General features: G+C 43.0%; 1 protein-coding gene across 2 annotated transcripts in view; it reads left to right on the top strand.

Moving 5' to 3' along the window:
• DOC2B (double C2 domain beta) overlaps window positions 1-24,360 on the top strand; it is a 1,593,495-nt gene that overhangs the window by 180,577 nt on the left and 1,388,558 nt on the right. The gene's annotated exons all lie outside the window — the stretch shown is intronic.

Here is a 24,360-nt window from a genome sequence, read left to right as displayed (position 1 = left end):
ACCACAGTGATCGAAAAATAATATAAAATACAAGGAACAAATACCGCTACACCATGACCAGACCACATATTACCACCACATCATGACCAGACCACATATTACCAACAATGACTGAATACTACAATACTGATCAGTAATAAAAAAAAAACCCACAATACTATCACCATCAGTGCCATTATGCACAGGAGATCTGTAATTAGTAAGCAGTGTCTGTGTACAGGTAATACAGTGATCACTGGTGACATTACACACAGGAGCTCTGTATATAATGTATAGATAATACAGTGATCACTGGTGACATTGTACACAGGACCTCTGTATATAGTATACAGTGTATAGTGTAAGTGTATAGGTAACACTGACTCACCAGTGACGTCTCTAGGTGAAGTCCTTCATCTTTCATCCAGCACAGACCGCCATCACTTTATCCAGCCAGGACTCGTCTCTGCAGGAAATAAAACAGTTATCTCGAGTTCTGCTTGTAGAACACATTACTTAATTTTCCCAACTTCTACATTACACCACATGAAGAAGGCAACATAGTATCACTCTACACAGTAACAGGACCGCCCCCCATTTAAAACAGTATACTCAAAAAATAAAATAAATACATCACTGCAATAATAATATCCCTTAATTAGCCCCTATGGTAATATTCGCCATCCTAGCCCCCGTGTGTCTCATTCCAGGCTCCAGCCATATGTTCTCCCATCCTGCCCTCATGAGTATCCATTCTGCCCCATATGATCTCCCCATCCTGACCCATCTGTCTCCATCGTATCCATCCTGCCCCATCTGTCTCCAATCTTGCCCCATCTGTGTCCAGCACTCTGCCCCATCTCTGTCCAGCACTCTGCCCCATCTCTGTCCAGCACTCTGCCCCATCTCTGTCCAGCACTCTGCCCCATCTCTGTCCAGCACTCTGCACCATCTCTGTCCAGCACTCTGCACCATCTCTGTCCAGCACTCTGCACCATCTCTGTCCAGCACTCTGCACCATCTCTGTCCAGCACTCTGCACCATCTCTGTCCAGCACTCTGCACCATCTCTGTCCAGCACTCTGCACCATCTCTGTCCAGCACTCTGCCCCATCTCTGTCCAGCACTCTGCCCCATCTCTGTCCAGCACTCTGCCCCATCTCTGTCCAGCACTCTGCCCCATCTCTGTCCAGCACTCTGCCCCATCTCTGTCCAGCACTCTGCCCCATCTCTGTCCAGCACTCTGCCCCATCTCTGTCCAGCACTCTGCCCCATCTCTGTCCAGCACTCTGCCCCGTGTCCAGCTTTCTGCCCCCCATGTGTCCAGCTTTCTGCCCCCCGTGTCCAGCTTTCTGCCCCTCCCCGTGTCCAGCTTTCTGCCCCCCCTGTCCAGCTTTCTGCCCCCCCTGTCCAGCTTTCTGCCCCCCCCGTGTCCAGCTTTCTGCCCCCCCTGTGTCCAGCTTTCTGCCCCCCCCGTGTCCAGCTTTCTGCCCCCCCGTGTCCAGCTTTCTGCCCCCTGTGTCCAGCTTTCTGCCCCCCCCCCCGTGTCCAGCTTTACTGCCCCCTCTGTGTCCAGCTTTACTGCCCCCTCTGTGTCCAGATTTACTGCCCCGTGTCCAGCTTTACTGCCCCCTGTGTCCAGCTTTACTGCCCCGTGTCCAGCTTTAATGCCCCCTCTGTGTCCAGCTTTACTGCCCCCTCTGTGTCCAGCTTTACTGCCCCCTCTGTGTCCAGCTTTACTGCCCCCTCTGTGTCCAGCCTTCTGCCCCCCGTGTCCAGCTTTACTGCCCCCCTGTGTCCAGCCTTCTGCCCCCCCTGTGTCCAGCTTTACTGCCCTTCTGTGTCCAGCGGCCTTCTGCCCCCCCCCCTGTGTCCAGCTTTACTGCCCCCCTGTGTCCAGCGGCCTTCTGCCCCCTCTGTGTCCAGCTTTACTGCCCCCGTGTCCAGCCTTCTGCCCCGTGTCCAGCTTTACTGCCCCCTCTGTGTCCAACTTTACTGCCCCCTCTGTGTCCAGCCTTCTGCCCCCCCTGTGTCCAGCTTTACTGCCCCCCTGTGTCCAGCGGCCTTCTGCCCCCCCTGTGTCCAGCTTTACTGCCCTTCTGTGTCCAGCGGCCTTCTGCCCCCCCCCTGTGTCCAGCTTTACTGCCCCCCTGTGTCCAGCGGCCTTCTGCCCCCTCTGTGTCCAGCTTTACCGCCCCCATGTGTCCAGCCTTCTGCCCCGTGTCCAGCCTTCTGCCCCCCGTGTCCAGCGGCCTTCTGCCCCCCCCTGTGTCCAGCTTTACTGCCCCCCTGTGTCCAGCGGCCTTCTGCCCCCTCTGTGTCCAGCTGCCTTCTGCCCCCTCTGTGTCCAGCTGCCTTCTGCCCCCTCTGTGTCCAGCTTTACTGCCCCCGTGTCCAGCGGCCTTCTGCCCCCCTGTGTCCAGAGGCCTTCTGCCCCCTCTGTGTCCAGCCTTCTGCCCAAACCCCCCCCCCGATCGCCGCTCTCAATAGAAAAAAAAAAAAAGTTCTGCTTACCTGCCGGGCTCCTGATCTCTCCACGCAGCTGCACTGTGCACTCGCCGGCGACTGACAATGACGTCAGACGCCGGCGACATGCACGCTGCGGCTGGCGGCTGTTAACTATTGACGTGCGGGCGCGGGCCCGCATGTCAATAGCGTACAGCTGCAGCGCCGGCCGCCGCTAAGGGCCCGGTTCAGCCTGCGGCTGCCGGTAGGGGCCCGGTGAGCAGGTAAGAGGGGGCCCGATGCGGGCCCCCTCTGCTCACCGGGCCCCTTACGCCAGTCACGGCTGTAATGCCCTGATGGCGGCCCTGACCGCCACTTAAATCACTGTGCAGTGGCGTTCCTTCCCCTGCATTGCGCAAAAATAAGGAAAATAATACCTTAGTGCTACTTCTATAGGACAGACATTCAGCCAAAGTGTAAAACAATAAGACTTGATGTATTAGTTCCAATGTATTTTACTCACGTAGATAGATAAAACAGTGCCTTAAGGTATTTTAAAAATCCATAAAACAGCACTCTTCATGTAGCATGGATGGATAGATGAGGCGTGCTGTGTTATGGATTTTTAAATGACCTTAAAGCACTGTTTATTTTACGAGTGTAATATATTGGGCCTAATCAATCAAGCATAACTGTTTTATACTTTATGCTCAATGTATGTTGGTCTGATGGAAGTATCACTAAAGGATTATTCCTCTCTACTAGATGTTGTGAACAATGGACAAACGGACACCACTGATGGTGATTTATGGCCTCCTCTGTGAACCACATACTGTGTCTCATTCATTTATGGGTTTTACCTGGCTATGGCTGGTACCGCAGCATTTTATGTTTACCGTCAAATTATCCCAGTATTCTATGTCTTAACATCTACATCTCTATTTCCTTTATTGTGTTTTTGCCCTTACTAGAATATTTTCTTTGCCCAACTCCATGCTTTCTATCCCCATATATTCCATACTTTCCAGATACAGCATAATCACTACCATGCCTTCATCCTGCATACTTTCATTTATTACATTGGCTGCCTTATCTTACCTAGAGCAACTGTGCTTACTTTTTATGAAGGATCCCATAATTGTCAATAAATATGGCCAATAATCAAACCCAAAAAATGGTAATAGGCCCAAATGCCACTCCAACCAATATATTTAAACACTACAACAAAGGAGTTTTAAAGGCAAAAAAGTATTACATTTTATTTCACATATAGAAAAGCGTAAATAATTATTTTTGAAAAGGATGAACGATCAGTAACAAAAATACTAAAAAGATACCATGTTAGAGGATTGGTACGTACAAAATATATAGCACAGAACCAACGATAAACCAAAAATAGAAGTGTAGTGTACCACATAATTCACACTGTATCCACCCGCCTCGTTGTATTATCGTTAGTATGCTGTCTTAGCAGGGAGGCCACAGAAAAGGATATTGCAGTTGTCAAGGCGGGAGATGATGAGGGCGTGCACAAGCATTTTAGTAGATTGATGGTTGAGGAAAGAATGGATTCTGGAAATATTTTTGAGCTGGAGGCGACAGGAGGTGGAAAGAGCTTGGATGTGCGGTTTGAAGGATAGGGCAGAGTCAAGGGTTACTCCAAGGCAGCGGACTTCCAGTACGGGGGAAAGTGTGATGTCGTTAATTGCGATAGATAGGTCAGGTAAGGAAGATCTACCAAATGAGGGGGTAGGGTGCACTATTGAAGTAAATCAGAATAGGGTGCTACAATACGCATGGAAAGACTAACAACCAGAAACTATGAAAAAAGAAATGCGTATATATATGTGCACACCTACATATATCATGTGTAGAAAAACATCTTTATTAATGACAAGACAAGAAGATAAAAACAATTAAAACCAAAAAATCACAATACCCCCTGTTGCAATTAGTGTCCATGTGGGTATGATGAATGGTACAAAATCATAGAATCCAAAATGGGTCCGTATAGGTGCAACTGAGTGCAAAAAAGAGCCAGAGTCAATCAGACATAAAATGCAAAAATGACATACTCTAATGCATTATAATGGCAGAAAGACATAATATGAATAAATTACATAAATGAGGGCAAAGTAGGCATCCCCACAAGCCTACAATATCAATACCAATGGATCCAAACACCACACAAGGACAATAATGCCACCTCCCATACATGTTTAATCACACCAAAAGACCTCTAAGAAAATTAGAAGATAGCAGGCTGCTTTAATCAGTCTGTCAAAAGTATAAAAGGTCAAATACCCGACAGTGAGGAGCATTAGTAATTTTGGTAAGGGCTGTCTCAATTGAGTGATGGGGTGGAAACCAGATTGTAGATTGTCAAAGAGCAAGTTAGATGAGAGGTGGGAAGAAAGTTCAGCGTGGACGTGCTGCTCCAGGAGTTTGAAAGCGAACGGGAGCAGCGATATTGGGCGATAGCTGGACATAACTGTTGGATCAAGGGTTGGCTTTTTAAGGATAGGCGTGATTGTGGCATGTTTGAAAGCAGAAGGGAAGGTGCCAGAAGGTAGTGATAGGTTGAAGAGGTGGGTTAGGGATGGGATAAGAGTGGTGGTGAGGTTGGGGAGGAGGTGGGATGGGATGGGGTCGAGCGCACAAGTGGCGAAGTGTGATTTGGAGAGGAGACAATTAAGCCCCCTTCAGTGATGTTGGGTAGGGAGGTTATGGGGTTTGGACATTGGTCTAGTATACAAAGGGGTTGTGGTGTTTGAACAATGAAGACTTGCTTTGTTTGGTCGATCTTGTTTTTAAAGTATGTGGCAAAGTCCTCAGCAGAGATGAGGGAGGAGTAGGGAGTTAAAGGTTTTGATTAACTGTTTTGGGTTGTAGGATAGGGAAGATACGAGGGTTGTGAAGTAGACCTGTTTAGCAGAGGTGAGAGCAGATTTAAAAGTGAGTGTTGCCTGTTTGAATGCAGTGAAGTCATCTTGCAAATGTGATTTCTTCCAATGCTGCTCTGCAATCCTGGACACTTGCTGGAGCTTTTTAGTGGTGCTATTGTGCCAGAGTTGTCTATTGATACATCGCACTCTGCCATGAACGAGAGGAGCAACCGTGTCAATAGCCGATGCGAGAGTGGCACTGTCTGTGTCGTGGAGTGAGGATATAGATGCCAGTGGTAAGATAGAGTCTGAGAGTGTGTGGGTGTCTAGGTGTGCAAGGTTTCTGCAGCGGTGCACATGCTGCTGGACATGGGTGACTGGTGAGGAGGACAGGGTTGAAAAGGTGAGCAGATGGTGGTCGGATAGAGGGAGAGAGGAGGTGGTGAAGTTAGATATAGAGCAGAAACGGGTGAAGACCAGGCCTAGTGTACAGTATGTCCGTCTGTGTGGGTGGCTGCGGAGGACCTCTGAGTAAGTCCAAAAGATGAAGTATAGGACAGAAGTTTGGAGGCTGTTGACTGAAGGGTATTAGTGGGGATGTTAAATCACACAGAAAGGTGGGTGATTTAATGACCTGAAGACACAATTTTACATAAATATTTAAATATTTTATTCTTTGCTTTACCCATTAAATGACCCTTAGTTTATTGAAATGACAGTGATCGTTAATGCAAATCTTATCTGCAGCTAGCATAATTCCTAAATTACAGTATGTATGAGATTTCGAAGAACGAAGAATATCTTTACATTGCTTAACATATTAGAAAAGCTCCTTATAATTGTGCAATTATAATAGATTAGAGTTACAGCTATGATGTGTTCCCGGTACCAAAAGATTACGATGTGAGAGTGGTTGATCCTTTATAATGGCTAACTGAAAAAATGGTAACAAAGTGCAAGCTTTCAAGACTACTCAGGTCCCTTCATCAGGTGTTGTATCAGAAAGTGGAAATTCCTAGCATGGAAGATGTCTCACTGGTCATGGTGCCCACAAGACATATCTACTCCAGTGACACACACATCATATTTTTGGTAAAATGATAAAAAAAGTAATTTTTCGTTTCATTTTCCAATAAAACAAAGCAATATACTTCTTCTTATTTATTTAGCTCAAGTAAAAGGTTGAGAAGAACCGCGATGCATTGTCATCATGGGGCAACCAAAAATGCTTTTCCTAGACTTTGTCAAAGCCCAGGGGAATCTAAGGGAGGCTCAGAGGAATGATATTACCAGCTGACTGGCAACTTACTGCTGCCTTCAGCATCATTATGATTGTGCTACTGACTAAGAGACCATATGCTGGCTGCTGAGAGTTCTAAATTAAGTGGAATATGCTACGGCGTCCAGAAGGTTTAGTGTCAGCAATTACTGCTGGCTGTTTTATTTTTTTAACAACTTTTATTCCTTGATCTCAGAATGATACATTATATTTACATTTTTTTCTTTTGAAAGAAATCTTGCAAACTTTACAAAAAAATTACCTATGATCTAATTGCAGTATAGTTTTTGTCTAAATGGTATACCACGGTTTTTTGTAATCTTCATATTTCATTTATGAACTTTCAGTGTTGTGTAAGGGAATGCATGTAGAGTGATTACCTATTAATTACCACAAACATACATTTATATTGCCCTTGTCTCCCAGTGGATTCAAAGCTTAATCAGAGAGTGTACTAATCAGTTTGGTATAATGTACAGGGCAAGTGTGGAATTTGTCTTTAAATGCCTAGAACATCTGTGCCGGTTTTTGCTTCAGCCACTATGTGGCACTTTCCTGTTGTTGCAGGTGTTGCTTGACAGCATGAATCTTATATGAACCCTGGATCTTGTGGCTCTGGCCAGTTCAGAAGCTACAGGGTTATTCCTGTGCATTTGGGTTTCTAGCAGCTGTCAGCTCTGGGTGGGGCTATTACTATATAAACCCCTAAGTGCCAGTTCCCACTGTCAGTCAGTGCTTGTGCTACCTTATCTTTACCTGTGCATCTGATGTTTCTTCCGGACTTATCCTTTTCCTGAACTTGGCTTGACTTTTTGATTTCCCGCTAAGATTGCGACTTTGTCCCTCTTGACCTCTTGGCTTTGACATTACTTGGTGACCATTCCTGACCAGAGCCCTGTACAGGAGTTTCTCTGGAATCTGTCAGACTAAGTGGCTTGTGTCTACTCTGTCCGAGGTAGCCTTTTTGAGTCTGTGGCCTCAGCCAGACGTGACAGAGCCAAACTGAACCAGTGCATTTTGAGCTTTGATTTAAATAAAATCATGGATGCCTCTCTGGTGCAGGTAATGAGTTCCAGAATGTGGGAATGAATAACTAGAAACTTGGCCCCGATTCATTATGAGTGGCATTTCATACATCAATCTTCCTGATGGACAGGCAGGAATAAGATGCACCAAATTCATTAAGCAGTATTTGTGATATTTAGAAGGTACTGACGAGGAGAATGAGGAAGATCTGCTACCCAGGAAGGAAATGAACCATTAATATCGGAACCATCAACTTCACTCAACTCCTGAAGTCTATTAAGATATTATGGTCAACTGTGTGAAATGCTTCAGAAAGGTCAAATAATTTTAGGATGGTGCATTAACTCATCACTTGCCATTAAATACATTTTTCTGGTGAAACCCTGATGAACTCCAAGTTGCATTTGTCACAGAGGTCCAAGTTCTGTTATTAACTGAAGACAAAATGTAAGTGTACATAAATCCTTGTAGAGAGTATATCAGGGTTGTCATCCATATGTATATTTAAGGATAGTCTGCAAAAAATGGGCATTTTATCTGGCATCTGAGGTGTTCATGAAAAAAAAATTGAATGTAATTCTTTATTACAATTTGCACTATGAGAATGGGAACTGAACTGATCCTTCAGTTACAGTAGAGTCATTTAGTTTTTTGCACACACTTTTCATCTGAGTGATAGAAGCAGAGCCTCCCAGTCTCAACAGTTAATTAAATTATTTTAAATATTTTTTGGCTGTCAATCTCCCTTTGACAGGAAAACTTTTGGGGCATACTTTTTGGCATGACCTATTATGCAGATGATTATGCAGACATAGGAGTCTTTGCAAAGTGTATAGCTGCCATGGCATTGGCAACCCATTAAATTGTCCATAATTGTGTCTCGTCGCACCATTGTTCTGACAGGAGGAGACAATTTACTTTGTTAAACACCTGAGATGCCATGGGTGCTATTGGCTGACGCTTGTAAGGGTTTTAACCTCATACCAGCTGTGATTAGAGATAACTCTGATCCCAGCGATTATCGCAGAATCTGGGCTACTGACTACTGTTTAGTACCTGCTATTCATTATATGGACACAGCGTTAGTGTCTTTGTGATCCCATGACATACACATAAGTATGGAGCATTTATACTGTGGCATGTAAAAGTTTGGGCACCCCTGGTCAAAATTGCTGTTATTATGAGCAGTTAAAGCGAACCTGTCATCAGGTTTGGCTGATATAAGATACGGCCACTGCCTTTCAGGGGTTATCTACAGCATTCTATAATCCTGTAGATAAGCCCCGATCTGACCTGAAAGATAAGAAAAATAAAGTTTTTTTATACTCACTCGGGAGGGTGGTCAAGTCCAATGGGCATTGCAGGTCCGGGTTCGGCACCTCCCATCGTCTTGCAATGCCATCCTCCAGATTGTGTCATGGCAGGTGTACTTATCTGTACTGTTGAGAGCAGAGCAAAGTACTGCAGTGCGTAGGCACCGGGAAAGGTCAGAGAAGCCCAGCATCTGCGCACTGCAGTAATTTGCTCTGCCCTCAATAGGGCAGATAAGTAAGCCTGCGCAGGAGCGTGATGCTGGGGAGCCATGAAGCAAGCTGGAGTGCTGCAATCATACGACGATGGGAGGCGCCGGACCTGGACCTGCGACACCCATCATACCGGACTGGCCCCCCGGGTGAGTATATTAAAACTTATTTTTCTTATCTTACAGGTCGGATCGGGGGCTCATCTTCAGCATTATAGAATGCTGTATATCAGCCATGAAAGGCAGTGGCCGTATCTTATATTGGCCAAACTTGGTGACAGGTTTGCATTTAAGCAAGTTGAAGATGAAATTATCTCTAAAAGGCCTACAGTTAAAGATGACACATTTCCTTTGTATTTTAGGCAAAAAAAGATAATTTCATATTTTACATTTTAAAAATCACAAAAAAGAAATTGGGCCAGTGCAAATATTTGGGCTCCCTACATGATTAGTATCTAGTAGCACCCGCTTTTGAAAGTATCCCATTTCATTGAATCCATTATTCCCTCTACCTGTGAAATGTTCCTCATGCCATTGGCTGCAACCCAACCCCAAAGCATGATTGATCCACCTCCATGTTTAATGGTTGGTGAGATGTTCTTGTCTTGAAATTCTATGCCCTTTATTCTCCTCAAATACTTTTGATCATTGCAACCAAAAGAGTTCTATGTTAACCTCATCCGTCCACAGGACTTGTTTCCAAAATGCATAAGTCTTGTTTAGATGTTCTTTTGCATACTTCTGATGCTGAATTTTTATGTTGAAGACGCAGGAGAGGTTTTCTTCTGATTATTCTTGAAGGTCATATTTGTGCAGTTTACTTTGTATTCACCAATAATTCTGTTATAATATCGGCTGAATTTGCTCATCTTATAATCGATTTCATCCTAAATGTAAAAAAATGGATTCACTCAAATCTGCATTTTTTTTAGATCCACTTAATGCGAGTGATAATTGCCAAGAAAGTAAAGGTAATGAAAAATATATACAGTATACCTTATATTTCGCAGCTCCCTGCCCAGTTCTCCGCTACTTCCCCAGCTCTGCTCTCTTCCGGTATTTCTTCACTCTGGGCCTCGAGTGATGCAGATTGTAATATCCTGATGTTGTGATAGTCCAATAATATGTTACAGAAAGTGAGTAAGGCTATTGTCATCAACTTGGATTTGAGAGAATGATGTCAAGTCTGCAAATTTAAATATTTGGTATATCATGGGTACATAACAATCTGCATGGTCAATCCACAAGTAATTACAATGGGGAAAAATAATTTAGTCAGTTACCAATTGTGCAAGTTGTCCCACTTAAAAAGTTGAGAGAGGCCTGTAAATTACATCACAGGTAGACCACAATTATGAGAGTCAAAATGAGAAAACAAATCTAGAAAATCACCTTGTCTGATTTGGCAAGATTTATTTTGAAAAATATGGTAGAAAATAAGTATTTGGTGATTAATAGTGATGAGCGAGTATACTCATTTCCCAAGCATGCTCGGGTGATCTCCAAGTATTTGGATGTGCTCGGAGATTTAGTTTCTGTCTCCGTAGCTGCATGATTTGCGGCTGCTAGCCAGCCTGAGTACATATGCGGGTTGCCTGTTTGTTAGGGAATCCCCACATGTATTCAGTCTGTCTAGCAGTCGCAAATAATGCAGATACAGAGACAGAAACTAAATCTCCGAGCACTTCCAAATACTCGGAGACCACCCGAGCATGCTCGGGAAATGTTGAATTGCTAGTATACTCGCTCATCACTAGTCATTAACAAAAGTTAATCTCAATATTTTGTTATACATCCTTTGTATCCTTTGTTGGCAATGACAGTGCTCAAATGTTTTCTGTAAGTCTTCACAAGGTTGGCACACACTGTTGGTGGTATGTTGGCCCATTCCTCCATACAGATCTCCTCTTGAGCAGTGATGTTTTGGGCCTGTTGCTGGGCAACACATACTTTCAACTCCCTCCAAAGGTTTTCTATGGGGTTGAGATATGGAGACTGGCTAGGCCACTCCAGGACCTTCATATTTTTCTTACCAAGCCAATTCTTCGCTGCCCTGGCAGTGTGCTTGGGATCATTATCATGCTGAAAGACCCATCCACATTTCATCTTCAATGCCCTTGCTGATGGAAGGAGGTTTGCACTCGAAATCTCTCAATACATTTATTCTTTCATGTACATAGATCTGGTCCCTTTGTACTGGTCCCTTTGTAGACAAACAGCCCCAAAGCATGATGGTGCCATGCCCATGCTTCACAGTAGGTATGGTGTTCTTTGGATGCAACTCAGCATTCTGTCCCCTCCAAACACGACAAGTTTTGTTTCTACCAAACAGTTCTACTTTGGTTTCATCAGACCATATTACAATCTCTCAATACTCTTCTGGATAATCCAAATGCTCTCTAGTAACTTCAGACAGCCCCGGACATGTACTGGCTTAAGCAGGGGGACACGTCTGGCAATACAGGATCTGAGTCCCTGGCAGCCTAGTGTGTTACTGATGGTAGCCTTTGTTATGGTGGTCCCAGCTCTATGCAGGTCATTCATTAGGTTCCCCCCATGTGGTTCTGGGATTTTTTCTCACCATTCTTGTGATTATTTTGACCCCATGGTGTGAGATTTTGCGTGGAGCCCCAGATCGAGGGTGATTAACAGTGGTCTTGTATGTCTTCCATTTTATTGTTATTGCTCCTGCAGTTGATTTCATCTCACCAAGCTGCTTGCCTATTGCAGATTTAGTCTTCCCAGCGTGGTGCAGGGCTACAAATTTGTTTCTGGTGTCCTTCAGCAGCTCTTTGGTCTTCACCATAGTGGAGTTTGGAGTGCGACTGTTTGAGGTTGTGGACAGGTGTCTTTTATACTGATAACAAGTTCAAACAGATGCCATTACTAAAGGTAATGAGTGGAGGACAGATGAGCCTCTTAAAGAAGACGTTACAGGTCTGTGAGGGCCAGAAATCTTGCATGTTTTTAGGTGACCAAATACTTATTTTCCACCATATTTTGCAAAATAAATCTTGCCAAATCAGACAAGGTGATTTTCTGGATTTGTTTTGTTATTCTGACTCTCATAGTTGTGGTATACCTATGATGTCAATTACAGGCCTCTCTCATCTTTTTAAGTGGGAGAACTTGCCCAATTGGTCGCTGACTAAATACTTTTTTTTCCCACTGTATATAATATTGACCTATGTGTCTGATTGCATTCAGAAAATGTCAACCCAGCCTTAGTACAATTACTTACCTGGCTGCCAGCTGAAAGTGAATAAATGTGGATGTTTATTTAAGTTAGAAAAGGATTAAATTACCCAATAACTCCTTTGTCAGCAGATTGGACATGTTGGATCTCAACAAGCACTATTCTTCTATCTGCTGCTGCAAACCTTATAGGGTTTTGACCCTATTCCTATACATATTAATAAGACAGTCAGGACTTATGAAATAGTTTGATTTTGGCTACTTAACCCCTTTCTGTCCTCAGAAGGAATACTACGTCCAAGGAGAGAACCTCCGCTTTGATGTGGGCTCCGACGGTGAGCCCGCATCAAAGCTGGGACATGTAAGCTGTTTTGTACAGCTAACATGTGCCCACAATAGAGGTGGGTGGAATCACGATCCACCCGCCACTATTAACTAGTTAAATGCCACTGTCAAACTCTGACAGCGGCATTTAACTGCAGCTTCCGGCCATTGGTCTGGAAATGCGCGCTTCGCTGACCCCCGTCACGTAATCGGGGTCAGCGATGTGTCAGCATGACAAACAGAGATCTACTGAAGACCTCTATGGTTGTTGATGCCGGATTGCTATGAGCGCTCTATGTAGCAGAGCCGATCAGGCTATGCCAGTTTCTAGCCTCCCATGGAGACTATTGAAGCATGGCAAGAGTAAAAAAAATATTTTAAAAAATATGAAAAAAATGAGAAAATATAAGAGTTTAAATACCCCCTCGTTTGCCCCATTCAAAATAAAACAATACAAAAATCAAACATACACATATATTTCGAGTTCAGAATCGCCTGATCTATCAAAAAAAAAAAAAAGGATTAACCTGATCGCTAAATGGCGTAGCAAGAAAAAATTCAAAACACCAGAATTACGTTTTATTTGTTGTCGCAACATTGAATTAAAATGTAATAATGGGTGATCAAAGAAACATATCTGCTCCAAAATGGTATTATTAAAAGCGTCACCTCGGCATGCAAAAAATAAGCCCTCACATGACACCACATCACGAAAAATGGAGATGCTACGGGTATTGAAAAATTGCGCTATTTTTTTTTAGCAAAGTTTGGAATTTTTTTTACCACTTACCGTCTATACCCGAGTATAAGCCGACCCGAGTATAAGCCGACCCCCCTAATTTTGCCACAAAAAACTGGGAAAACGTATTGACTCGAATATAAGCCTAGGGTAGGAAATGCAAGAAAAACCACTAAAAATGGTGCAAAAAATCCATATAATATAACAATATAAATTTTATTAAATATAAAGTGAACATGACAAGGGAAACAGACAATTGTGGATAAAATAACCTACCACCAACATGGAGCGCATGGAGACCAGAAACAACTCCTAATATGCAGCAGTGCAACATATACAAAGCAACATTATGCATGCCTTACGTGCTAAATCAATATACGATAGTAGTATCTGTTAGGGCGTATGGATGTAATCGTGCTTGCACACATATAAGTACATATAGCGTATAGATGCATAAGAGATCATATAGGGAACATACCCAGAATGTAACTGAGGAGGAGAGACGGCTCCAGCCCACCCCAACGCGCGTTTCGGCGATCCTGAAGAAGGAGCCTGAAGAAGGATCGCCGAAACGCGCGTTGGGGTGGGCTGGAGCCATCTCTCCTCCTCAGTTACATTCTGGGTATGTTCCCTATATGATCTCTTATGCATCTATACGCTATATGTACTTATATGTATGCAAGCACGATTACATCCGTATGCCCTAGCAGATACTACTATCGTATATTGATTTAGCATGTAGGGCATGCATAATTTTGCTTTGTATATGTTGCACTGCTGCATATGAGGAGTTGTTTCTGGCCTCCATGCGCTCCATGTTGGTGGTAGGTTGTTTTATCCACCATTGTCTGTTTCCCTTGTCATGTTCACTTTATATTTAATAAAATTTATATTGTTATGTTATATGGATTTTTTGCACCATTTTTTAGTGGTTTTTCTTGTGTTTGCAGCATGGGTGTTTTCCGTTATATCCATATTAACAGGTTTCTATTAATTGTTTCTTGATACATTCATCATCATTATGTTTCCATGGTTACAGTTATTTTGCCTGTTGTGTATTCCTTGCGTTTATAGGGTAGGAAATGCAGCAGCTACCGGTGAATTTCAAAAATAAAAATAGATGCTCCATACTGTTCATTATTGCCCCATAGATGCTCCATATAAAGCTGTGCCACATATAATGCTCCATACTGTTCATTATTGCCCCATAGATGCTCCATATAAAGCTGTGCCACATATAATGCTCCATATTGTTCATTATTGCCCCATAGATGCTCCATATAAAGCTGTGCCATATATAATGCTCCATACTGTTCATTATTGCCCCATAGATGTGCCATATAAAACTGTGCCATATAGTGCTCTACACCGTTCATTATTGCCTCATAGATGTGCCATATAAAGCTATGCCATATAGTGCTCTGCACCGTTCATTATTGCCCCATAGATGTGCCATATAAAACTGTGCCATATAGTGCTCTACACCGTTCATTATTGCCTCATAGATGTGCCATATAAAGCTATGCCATATAGTGCTCTGCACCGTTCATTATTGCCCCATAGAGGTGCCATAGAAAGCTCTGCCATATAGTGCTCTGCACCGTTCATTATTGCCCCATAGATGTGCCATAGAAAGCTCTGCCATATAGTGCTCTGCACCGTTCATTATTGCCCCATAGATGTGCCATGGAAAGCTCTGCCATATATTGCTCTGCACCGTTCTTAATTGCCCCATAGATGTGCCATATAAAGCTCTGCCATATAGTGCTCTGCACCGTTCATTATTGCCCCATAGATGTGCCATATAAAACTGTGCTACTGATATATATAATGCTGTGGCTGCTGCAATAAAAAAAAAATGCCATACTCACCTCTCTTGCTTGCAGCTCCTCAGCATCCCGTCCCGGTGTCTCTCTGCACTGACTGTTCAGGCAGAAGGCGGTGCGCACACTATACGTCATCACGCCCTCTGACCTGCACAGTCAGAGCCAGAGGACGGGAAGATGGAGCGACGCCCGGCGTGTGGAACGTGGACAGGTGAATATGTAATACTTACCTGCTCCCGGCGTCCCGCTCCTTCTCCCGGACAGCTGGTCTTCAGGTGCCGCAGCTTCTTCCTCTGTCAGCGGTCACTGGCACCGCTCATTAGAGGAATAAATATGCGGCTCCCCCCTATGGGTGTGGAGTCCATATTCATAAGTTTAATGAGCGGTCCCACGTGACCGCTGAACAGGGGAAGAGCTGCAACACCGAAGACCGTGGGACAGGCAGGGGGAGCGCCAGGAGCACCGAGAGCAGGTAAGTATGCCTCAGACCTCTCTCCCCCTCACCCGCCGACCCCACCGCCGACCGTGACTCGAGTATAAGCCGAGAGGGGCACTTTCAGCCCAAAAATTTGGGCTGAAAATCTCAGCTTATACTCGAGTATATACGGTAGATAAAAAATAACCTAGACATGTTTGGTGTCTGTGAACTCATAGTACTACGATGAGGAAGGTGCTCACTTAGATAGGAGGTGCTCAGGAGAAGACAATAATATATGTGAGAAAAACTCCGGCACATTACAGTTCAAAAAGAGTTCTTATAATTTATTTTTTAGATTCCAACAATATATTGCAAATAATAGGATTTCCAAAAACAGAGTCCTTCTGTACACTTTGCTTGGACATATATATGCAGAGCAAGGAAACCCACTAAGTTGAGAAGTCACACATGAACGTCGCATCCAGTGCAGAGGGCTGGGGAGGCATATGCCTCCCATACAGCGGTCACAGTTCCCCGGCCCTCTGCACTGGATGCGACGTTCATGTGTGGCTTCTCAACTTAGTGGGTTTCCTTGCCCTGCTCTTTGTACCTGCAAAGGGACATCTAATCTCTTGAGAAAGGCTTTTAAGCCAAAACGTTGAGAAAGAAATTATATATGTCCAAGCAAAGTTTACAGAAGGACTCTGTTTTTAGAAATCCTATTATTTGCAATATATTGTTGGAATCTAAGAAATAAATTATAAGAACTCTTTTTGAACTGTAGTGTGCCGGAGTTTTTCTCATATATATGTGAACTCATAAGGACCTGGAGAATCATAATGGCAGGTCAGTTTTAGCATTTAGTGAAACTAGCAAAAAAAACAAACAAAAAACAAGTGTGGGACTGCACTTTTTTTTTTGCAATTTCAACGCACTTGGAATTTTTTTTCCGTTTTCTAGTAAAAGACATGATAAAACCAATGATGTTGTTCAAAAGTACAACTCGTCCCACAAAAAATAAGCCCTCACATGGCCAAATTGACGGAAAAATAAAAAGTTATAGCTCTGGCAAGGAGGGGAGCCAAAAATGAAAACGCAAAACCGAAAAAAGCTGGGGTCATTAAAGGTTTAAATCTACTGTTTTTGCCTTGTTGCAATTATATATTAGATTATCAGATTCCTGGCTACAAGGTAGTACTAGACAATGTTTTCCTGGTCTGTTCAATATGTGCATTACTGTATTGATAAGGTCTCGCTATTCTTTAAATACACAATTCTAAGGGTAGCACTCCTGTAATGATTATATTGTATTCCAGATGTCAATCAGAAGTAGACAAAGTGTTGACACTGACACAAGACTGTGCTGTGCTTTATGTTCTGTAAATAATTAAATATTAAGGGTGTATTGTGGAGGTGTAGATCATGGAGAGCTGAAAGCATAGGAGTGTAGGGTGTCCAGGAATGAGGTAGATGATGTACAAGAGATCTAGGCCTTATTGTGAGCAGAATAATAGGGCTGCAAGGTTAGCCACTCGTACATTCAGAATATCCTTCGTGTCATACATTAGGATATACTCTGTGTTTGGCTCCATTGTGCTTCAATGTTTTCCTGTTTCGCACTAAGTTAATTCCAGCCTCCATAATTGTGCTGTTCTAACAATTTTTTTAGCAAAATGTTGTAATGATGGGTAGATTCTCCTCTCTTCTGCCAAATATTCCTTATTTTCTAATGAAAGCCTGTCCTTTTTTGTCTTGTAAGATAAGTGACTTTATAATAAACCGTATTCTGAAAATAACACTGTGATGCTAGCTTCCTCTCAACTTTCCAGAAATAACATCATTACTATCAAGGACTTCCTGTACTCCTAAAGCTGGCAGATGTTGAACTGAATTGATCTTCAACACTGTTATGTTTTTATTTGATTTTTTTCCTCAGACTTTTCTTGTCTGGTGTATTTAAAAAAGGGACAGATAGATAGATAGATAGATAGATAGATAGATAGATAGATAGATAGATAGATAGATAGATAGATAGAAAGATATGGGATAGATAGATAGATAGATAGATAGATAGATAGATAGATAGATAGATATGGGATAGATAGAGAGATAGATAGATAGATAGATATGGGATAGATAGATAGATACATAGATAGATAGATAGATAGATAGATATATATGGGATAGATAGATAGATATGGGATAGATAGATAGATAGATAGATAGATAGATAGATAGATAGATAGATATGGGATAGATAGATAGATAGATAGATAGATATGGGATAGATAGATAGATAGATAGATAGATAGATAGATAGATAGATAGATAGATAGATAGATAGATAGATAGATATGGGATAGATAGATAGATAGATAGATAGATAGATAGATATGGGATAGATAGATAGATAGATAGATAAATAGATAGATAGATATGGGATAGATAGATAGATAGATAGATAGATAGATAGATATGGGATAGATAGATAGATAGATAGATAGATAGATAGATAGATAGATAGATAGATATATATGGGATAGATAGATAGATATGGGATAGATAGATAGATAGATAGATAGATAGATATGGGATAGATAGATAGATAGATAGATAGATATGGGATAGATAGATAGATAGATAGATAGATAGATAGATAGATAGATAGATAGATAGATATGGGATAGATAGATAGATAGATAGATAGATAGATAGATATGGGATAGATAGATAGATAGATAGATAAATAGATAGATAGATATGGGATAGATAGATAGATAGATAGATAGATATGGGATAGATAGATAGATAGATAGATAGATAGATAGATAGATATGGGATAGATAGATAGATAGATAGATAGATATGGGATAGATAGATAGATAGATAGATATGGGATAGATAGATAGATAGATAGATATGGGATAGATAGATAGATAGATAGATAGATAGATATGGGATAGATAGATAGATAAATAGATAGATAGATATGGGATAGATAGATAGATAGATATTAGATAGATAGATAGATAAATAGATAGATAGATAGATAGATAGATAGATAGATAGATAGATAGATAGATAGATAGGTAGATGGACAGAAAGATACATGGATTAAAGCCCACAATTTTTCCTTGAACTGGAGTGCTGCCTGTTTTTTTTTTCCATTTATATTTTGCGTTGGACAACCACATTATTCAGGAAGTATTGCACCCAAAATCTGCTCAAGTTTTTGCTGCTATCTGTCTTTTCTATATAGATACATAGATAGATAGGTAGCTAGATACATATATAGATAGATAAAAAAAAAAGTCAGCACTCCAAATTGCAGTGTAAAAGGGAATGAAATATCGTGTTTTAGAAAGTTCAATAAAATTACGCCACATTTTTCTTAGGCTAGTTTCAAACTAGTGTTGTGCTGAGCTGCGGAGGGCTGCGGACTTCCTCCGTGAAGCCCCGCCCACGGCCGCACCTCCGCCGCTCAGCTCCGCCTGCGTCTGCATGCGTCGGTTTGACGATGCGGCGACCTGCGTCGAACGCAGCTGGTTGGAATTTCTTTTTTTTTCTGCATCGTCAAAACAACACATGCGGAGGCATCCGCATGCATCTGCTCGGCCTGCATACCTAATGTTAACCCCTTACCGACCCATGACGCCACGTTGGCGTCATGAAAGTCGGTGCCAATCCGACCCATGACGCCTATGTGGCGTCATGGAAAGATCGCGTCCCTGCAGATCGGGTGAAAGGGTTAACTCCCATTTCACCCGATCTGCAGGGACAGGGGGAGTGGTAGTTTAGCCCAGGGGGGGTGGCTTCACCCCCCCGTTGCTACGATCGCTCTGATTGGCTGTTGAAAGTGAAACTGCCAATCAGAGCAATTTGTAATATTTCACCTATTATAACGGGTGAAATATTACAATCCAGCCATGGCCGATGCTGCAATATCATCGGCCATGGCTGGAAACACTAATGTGCCCCCACCCCACCGATCGCCCCCCCAGCCCTCCAATCTGTCCGGTGCACTGCTCCAGCTCCCCTCCGTCCTGTGCTCCGCTCCCCCCGTGCTCTTGTCCGCTCCCCCCGTGCTCCAATCACCCCCCCGTGCTCCAATCACCCCCCATGCTCCAATCACCCCCCTGCACTCCGATCCACCCCCCGTGCTCCGTTCCACCCCCCGTGTTCCGTTCCACCCCCCCGTGCTTCGTTCCACCCCCCCATGCTCCGATCCCCCCCGTGCTTTCACCCCATCATACTTACCGATCCTGCCGGGGTCCATCCGTCTTCTCCCTGGGCGCCGCCATCTTCCAAAATGGCGGGCGCATGCGCAGTGCGCCCGCCGAATCTGCTGGCCGGCAGATTCGTTCCAAAGTGCATTTTGATCACTGAGATATAATCTATCACAGTGATCAAAATAAAAAAAATAATAAATGACCCCCCCCCCCCTTTGTCACCCCCATAGGTAGGGACAATAAAAAAATAAAGAATTTTTTTTTTCCACTAATGTTAGAATAGGGTTAGGGTTAGGGCTAGGGTTAGGGCTAGGGTTAGGGCTAGGGTTAGGGTTAGGGCTAGGGTTAGGGTTAGGGCTAGGGTTAGGGTTAGGCCTAGGGTTAGGGTTAGAGTCAGGGCTAGGGTTAGGGCTAGGGTTTTGGTATGTGCACACGTATTCTGGTCCTCTGCGGATTTTTCCGCTGCGGATTTGATAAATCCGCAGTGCTAAACCGCTGCAGATTTATGGCGGATTTACCGCGTTTTTTCTGCGTATTTCACTGCGGTTTTACAACTGCGATTTTCTATTTGAGCAGTTGTAAAACTGTTGCGGAATCCGCACAATGAAGTGACATGCTGCGGAATGTAAACCGCTGCGTTTCCGTGCAGTTTTTCCGCAGCATGTGTACAGCGATTTTTGTTTCCCATAGGTTTACATTGAACTGTAAACTCATGGGAAACTGCTGCGGATCCGCAGCGTTTTCCGCAGCGTGTGCACATACCTTTAGAATTAGGCTATGTGCACACGGTGCGGATTTGGCTGCGGATCCGCAGCGGATTGGCCACTGCGGATTCGCAGCAGTGTTCCATCAGGTTTACAGTACCATGTAAACCTATGGAAAACCAAATCCGCTGTGCCCATGGTGTGGAAAATACCGCGCGGAAACGCTGCGTTGTATTTTCCGCAGCATGTCAATTCTTTGTGCGGATTCCGCAGCGTTTTACACCTGTTCCTCAATAGGAATCCGCAGGTGAAATCCGCACAAAAAACACTGGAAATCCACGAAAAATCCGTAGCTAAAACGCAGTGCCTTTTACCCGCGGATTTTTCAAAAATGATGCTGAAAAATCTCACACGAATCCGCAACGTGGGCACATAGCCTTAGGGTTAGGGTTGGAATTAGGGTTGTGGTTTGGGTTGTGATTAGGGTTATGGCTACAGTTGGGATTAGAGTTAGGGGTGTGTTGGGGTTAGTGTTGGAGGTAGAATTGAGGGGTTACCACTGTTTAGGCACATCAGGGGTCTCCAAACGCAACATGGCGCCACCATTGATTCCAGCCAATTTCGTATTCAAAAAGTCAAATGGTGCTCCCTCAATTCCGAGCCCCGACGTGTGCCCAAACAGTGGTTTACGCCCACATATGGGGTACCAGCATACTCAGGATAAACTGCGCAACAATTACTTGGGTCCAATTTCTCCTGTTACCCTTGTGAAAATAAAAAAATGCTTGCTAAAACATCATTTTTGAGGAAAGAAAAATGATTTTTTATTTTCACGGCTCTGCGTTGTAAACGTCTGTGAAGCACTTGGGGGTTCAAAGTGCTCACCACATATCTAGATAAGTTCCTTGGGGGGTCTAGTTTCTAAAATGGGGTCACTTGTGGGGGGTTTCTACTGTTTAGGCACACCAGGGGCTCTGCAAACGCAACGTGCCGCCCGCAGACATTCCATCAAAGTCTGCATTTCAAAAGTCACTACTTCCCTTCTGAGCCCCGACGTGTGCCCAAACAGTGGTTTACCTCCACACATGGGGTATCAGCGTACTCAGGAGAAACTGGACAACAACTTTTGGGGTCCAATTTCTCCTGTAACCATTGGGAAAATAAAAAATTCTGGGCTAAATAATTATTTTTGAGGAAAGAAAACGTATTTATTATTTTCACGGCTCTGCATTATAAACTTCTATGAAGCACTTGGGGGTTCAAAGTGCTCACCACACATCTAGATAAGTTCCTTTCGGGGTCTAGTTTCCAAAATGGGGTCACTTGTGGGGGGGTTTCTACTGTTTAGCCACATCAGGGGCTCTGCAAACGCAACGTGACGCCCGCTGAGCATTCCATCAAAGTCTGCATTTCAAAACGTCACTACTTCAATTCCGAGCCCCGGCATATGCCCAAACAGTAGTTTACCCCCACATATGGGGTATCAGCGTACTCAGGAGAAACTGGACAACAACTTTTGGGGTCAAATTTCTCCTGTTACCCTTGGGAAAATAAAAAATTGCAGGCTAAAAGATCATTTTTGAGAAAATAATTTTTTTTTTTTTCATGGCTCTGCGTTATAAACTTCTGTGAAGCACTTGGGGGTTCAAAGTCCTCCCCACACATCTAGATTAGTTCCTTTGGGGGTCTAGTTTCCAAAATGGGGTCATTTCTGGGGGATCTCCAATGTTTAGGCACACAGGGGCTCTCCAAACATGACATGGTGTCCGCTAATGATTGGAGCTAATTTTCCATTTAAAAACCAAATGGTGTGCCTTCCCTTCCAAGCCCTGCCGTGCGACCAAACAGTGGTTTACCCCCACATATGGGGTATCAGCGTACTCAGGACAAACTGGACAACAACACTTGAGGTCCAATTTCTCCTATTACCCTTGGCAAAATAGGAAATTCCAGGCTAAAAAATAATTTTTGAGGAAAGAAAAATTATTTTTTATTTTCATGGCTCTGCGTTATAAACTTCTGTGAAGCACCTGGGGGTTTAAAGTGCTCAATATGCATCTAGATAAGTTCCTTGGGGGGTCTAGTTTCCAAAATGGGGTCACTTGTTGGGGAGCTCCAATGTTTAGGCACACAGGGGCTCTCCAAACGCGACATGGTGTCCGCTAACAATTGGAGCTAATTTTCCATTCAAAAAGTCAAATGGCGCGCCTTCCCTTCCGAGCCCTGCCGTGTGCCCAAACAGTGGTTTACCCCCACATATGAGGTATCGGCACACTCGGGAGAAATTTCCCAACAAATTTTATGATCCATTTTATCCTATTGCTCATGTGAAAATGAAAAAATTGAGGCGAAAATAATTTTTTTGTGAAAAAAAGTACTTTTTCATTTTTACAGATCAATTTGTGAAGCACCTGAGGGTTTAAAGTGCTCACTAGGCATCTAGATAAGTTCCTTGGGGGGTCTAGTTTACAAAATGGGGTCACTTGTGGGGGAGCGCCAATGTTTAGGCACACAGGGGCTCTCCAAACGCGACATGGTGTCCGCTAACGATGGAGATAATTTTTCATTCAAAAAGTAAAATGGCGCTCCTTCCCTTCCGAGCCTTACCATGTGCCCAAACAGTGGTTTACCCCCACATGTGAGGTATTGGTGTACTCAGGAGAAATTGCCCAACAAATTTTAGGATCCATTTTATCCTGTTGCCCATGTGAAAATGAAAAATTTGAGGCTAAAAGAATTTTTTTGTGAAAAAAAAGTACTGTTTCATTTTTACGGATCAATTTGTGAAGCACCTGGGGGTTCAAAGTGCTCACTGTGCATCTAGATAAGTTCCTTGGGGCGTCTAGTTTCCAAAATGGCGTCACTTGTGGGGGAGCTCCAATGTTTAGGCACACGGGGGCTCTCCAAACGTGACATGGTGTCCGCTAAAGAGTGGAGCCAATTTTTCATTCAAAATGTCAAGTGGCGCTCCTTCCCTTCCAAGCCCTGCCGTGCGCCCAAACAGTGGTTTACCCCCACATATGAGGTATCAGCATACTCAGGACAAATTGGACAACAACTTTCGTGGTTCAGTTTCTCCTTTTACCATTGGGAAAATAAAAAAATTGTTGCTAAAATATAATTTTTGTGACTAAAAAGTTAAATGTTCATTTTTTCCTTCCATGTTGCTTCTGCTGCTGTGAAGCACCTGAAGGGTTAATAAACTTCTTGAATGTGGTTTTGAGTACCTTGAGGGGTGCAGTTTTTAGAATGGTGTCACTTTTGGGTATTTTCAGCTATATAGACCCCTCAAACTGACTTCAAATGTGAGGTGGTCCCTAAAAAAAATGGTTTTGTAAATTTCGTTGTAAAAATGAGAAATCGCTGGTCAAATTTTAACCCTTATAACTTCCTAGCAAAAAAAAATTTTGTTTCCAAAATTGTGCTGATGTAAAGTATACATGTGGGAAATGTTATTTATTAACTATTTTGTGTCTCATAACTCTCTGGTTTAACAGAATAAAAATTCAAAATGTGAAAATTGCGAAATTTTCAAATTTTCCCCAAATTTCCATTTTTATCACAAATAAACGTAGAATTTATTGACCTAAATTTACCACTAACATGAAGCCCAATATGTCACGAAAAAACAATCTCAGAACCGCTAGGATCCGTTGAAGCATTCCTGAGTTATTACCTCATAAAGGGACACTGGTCAGAATTGCAAAAAACGGCAAGGTCTTTAAAGGGAAGGTGCCGCGTTTTAATATTTAATATAAAAAAAAAAAAAACCTCTTTAATTCCTTATTTT

This window comes from Ranitomeya imitator, chromosome 3 (genome assembly GCF_032444005.1).
Source record: "Ranitomeya imitator isolate aRanImi1 chromosome 3, aRanImi1.pri, whole genome shotgun sequence".
Classification (NCBI taxonomy): Eukaryota; Metazoa; Chordata; class Amphibia; order Anura; family Dendrobatidae; genus Ranitomeya; species Ranitomeya imitator.
This window is presented reverse-complemented; position numbering and strand designations above follow the sequence as displayed.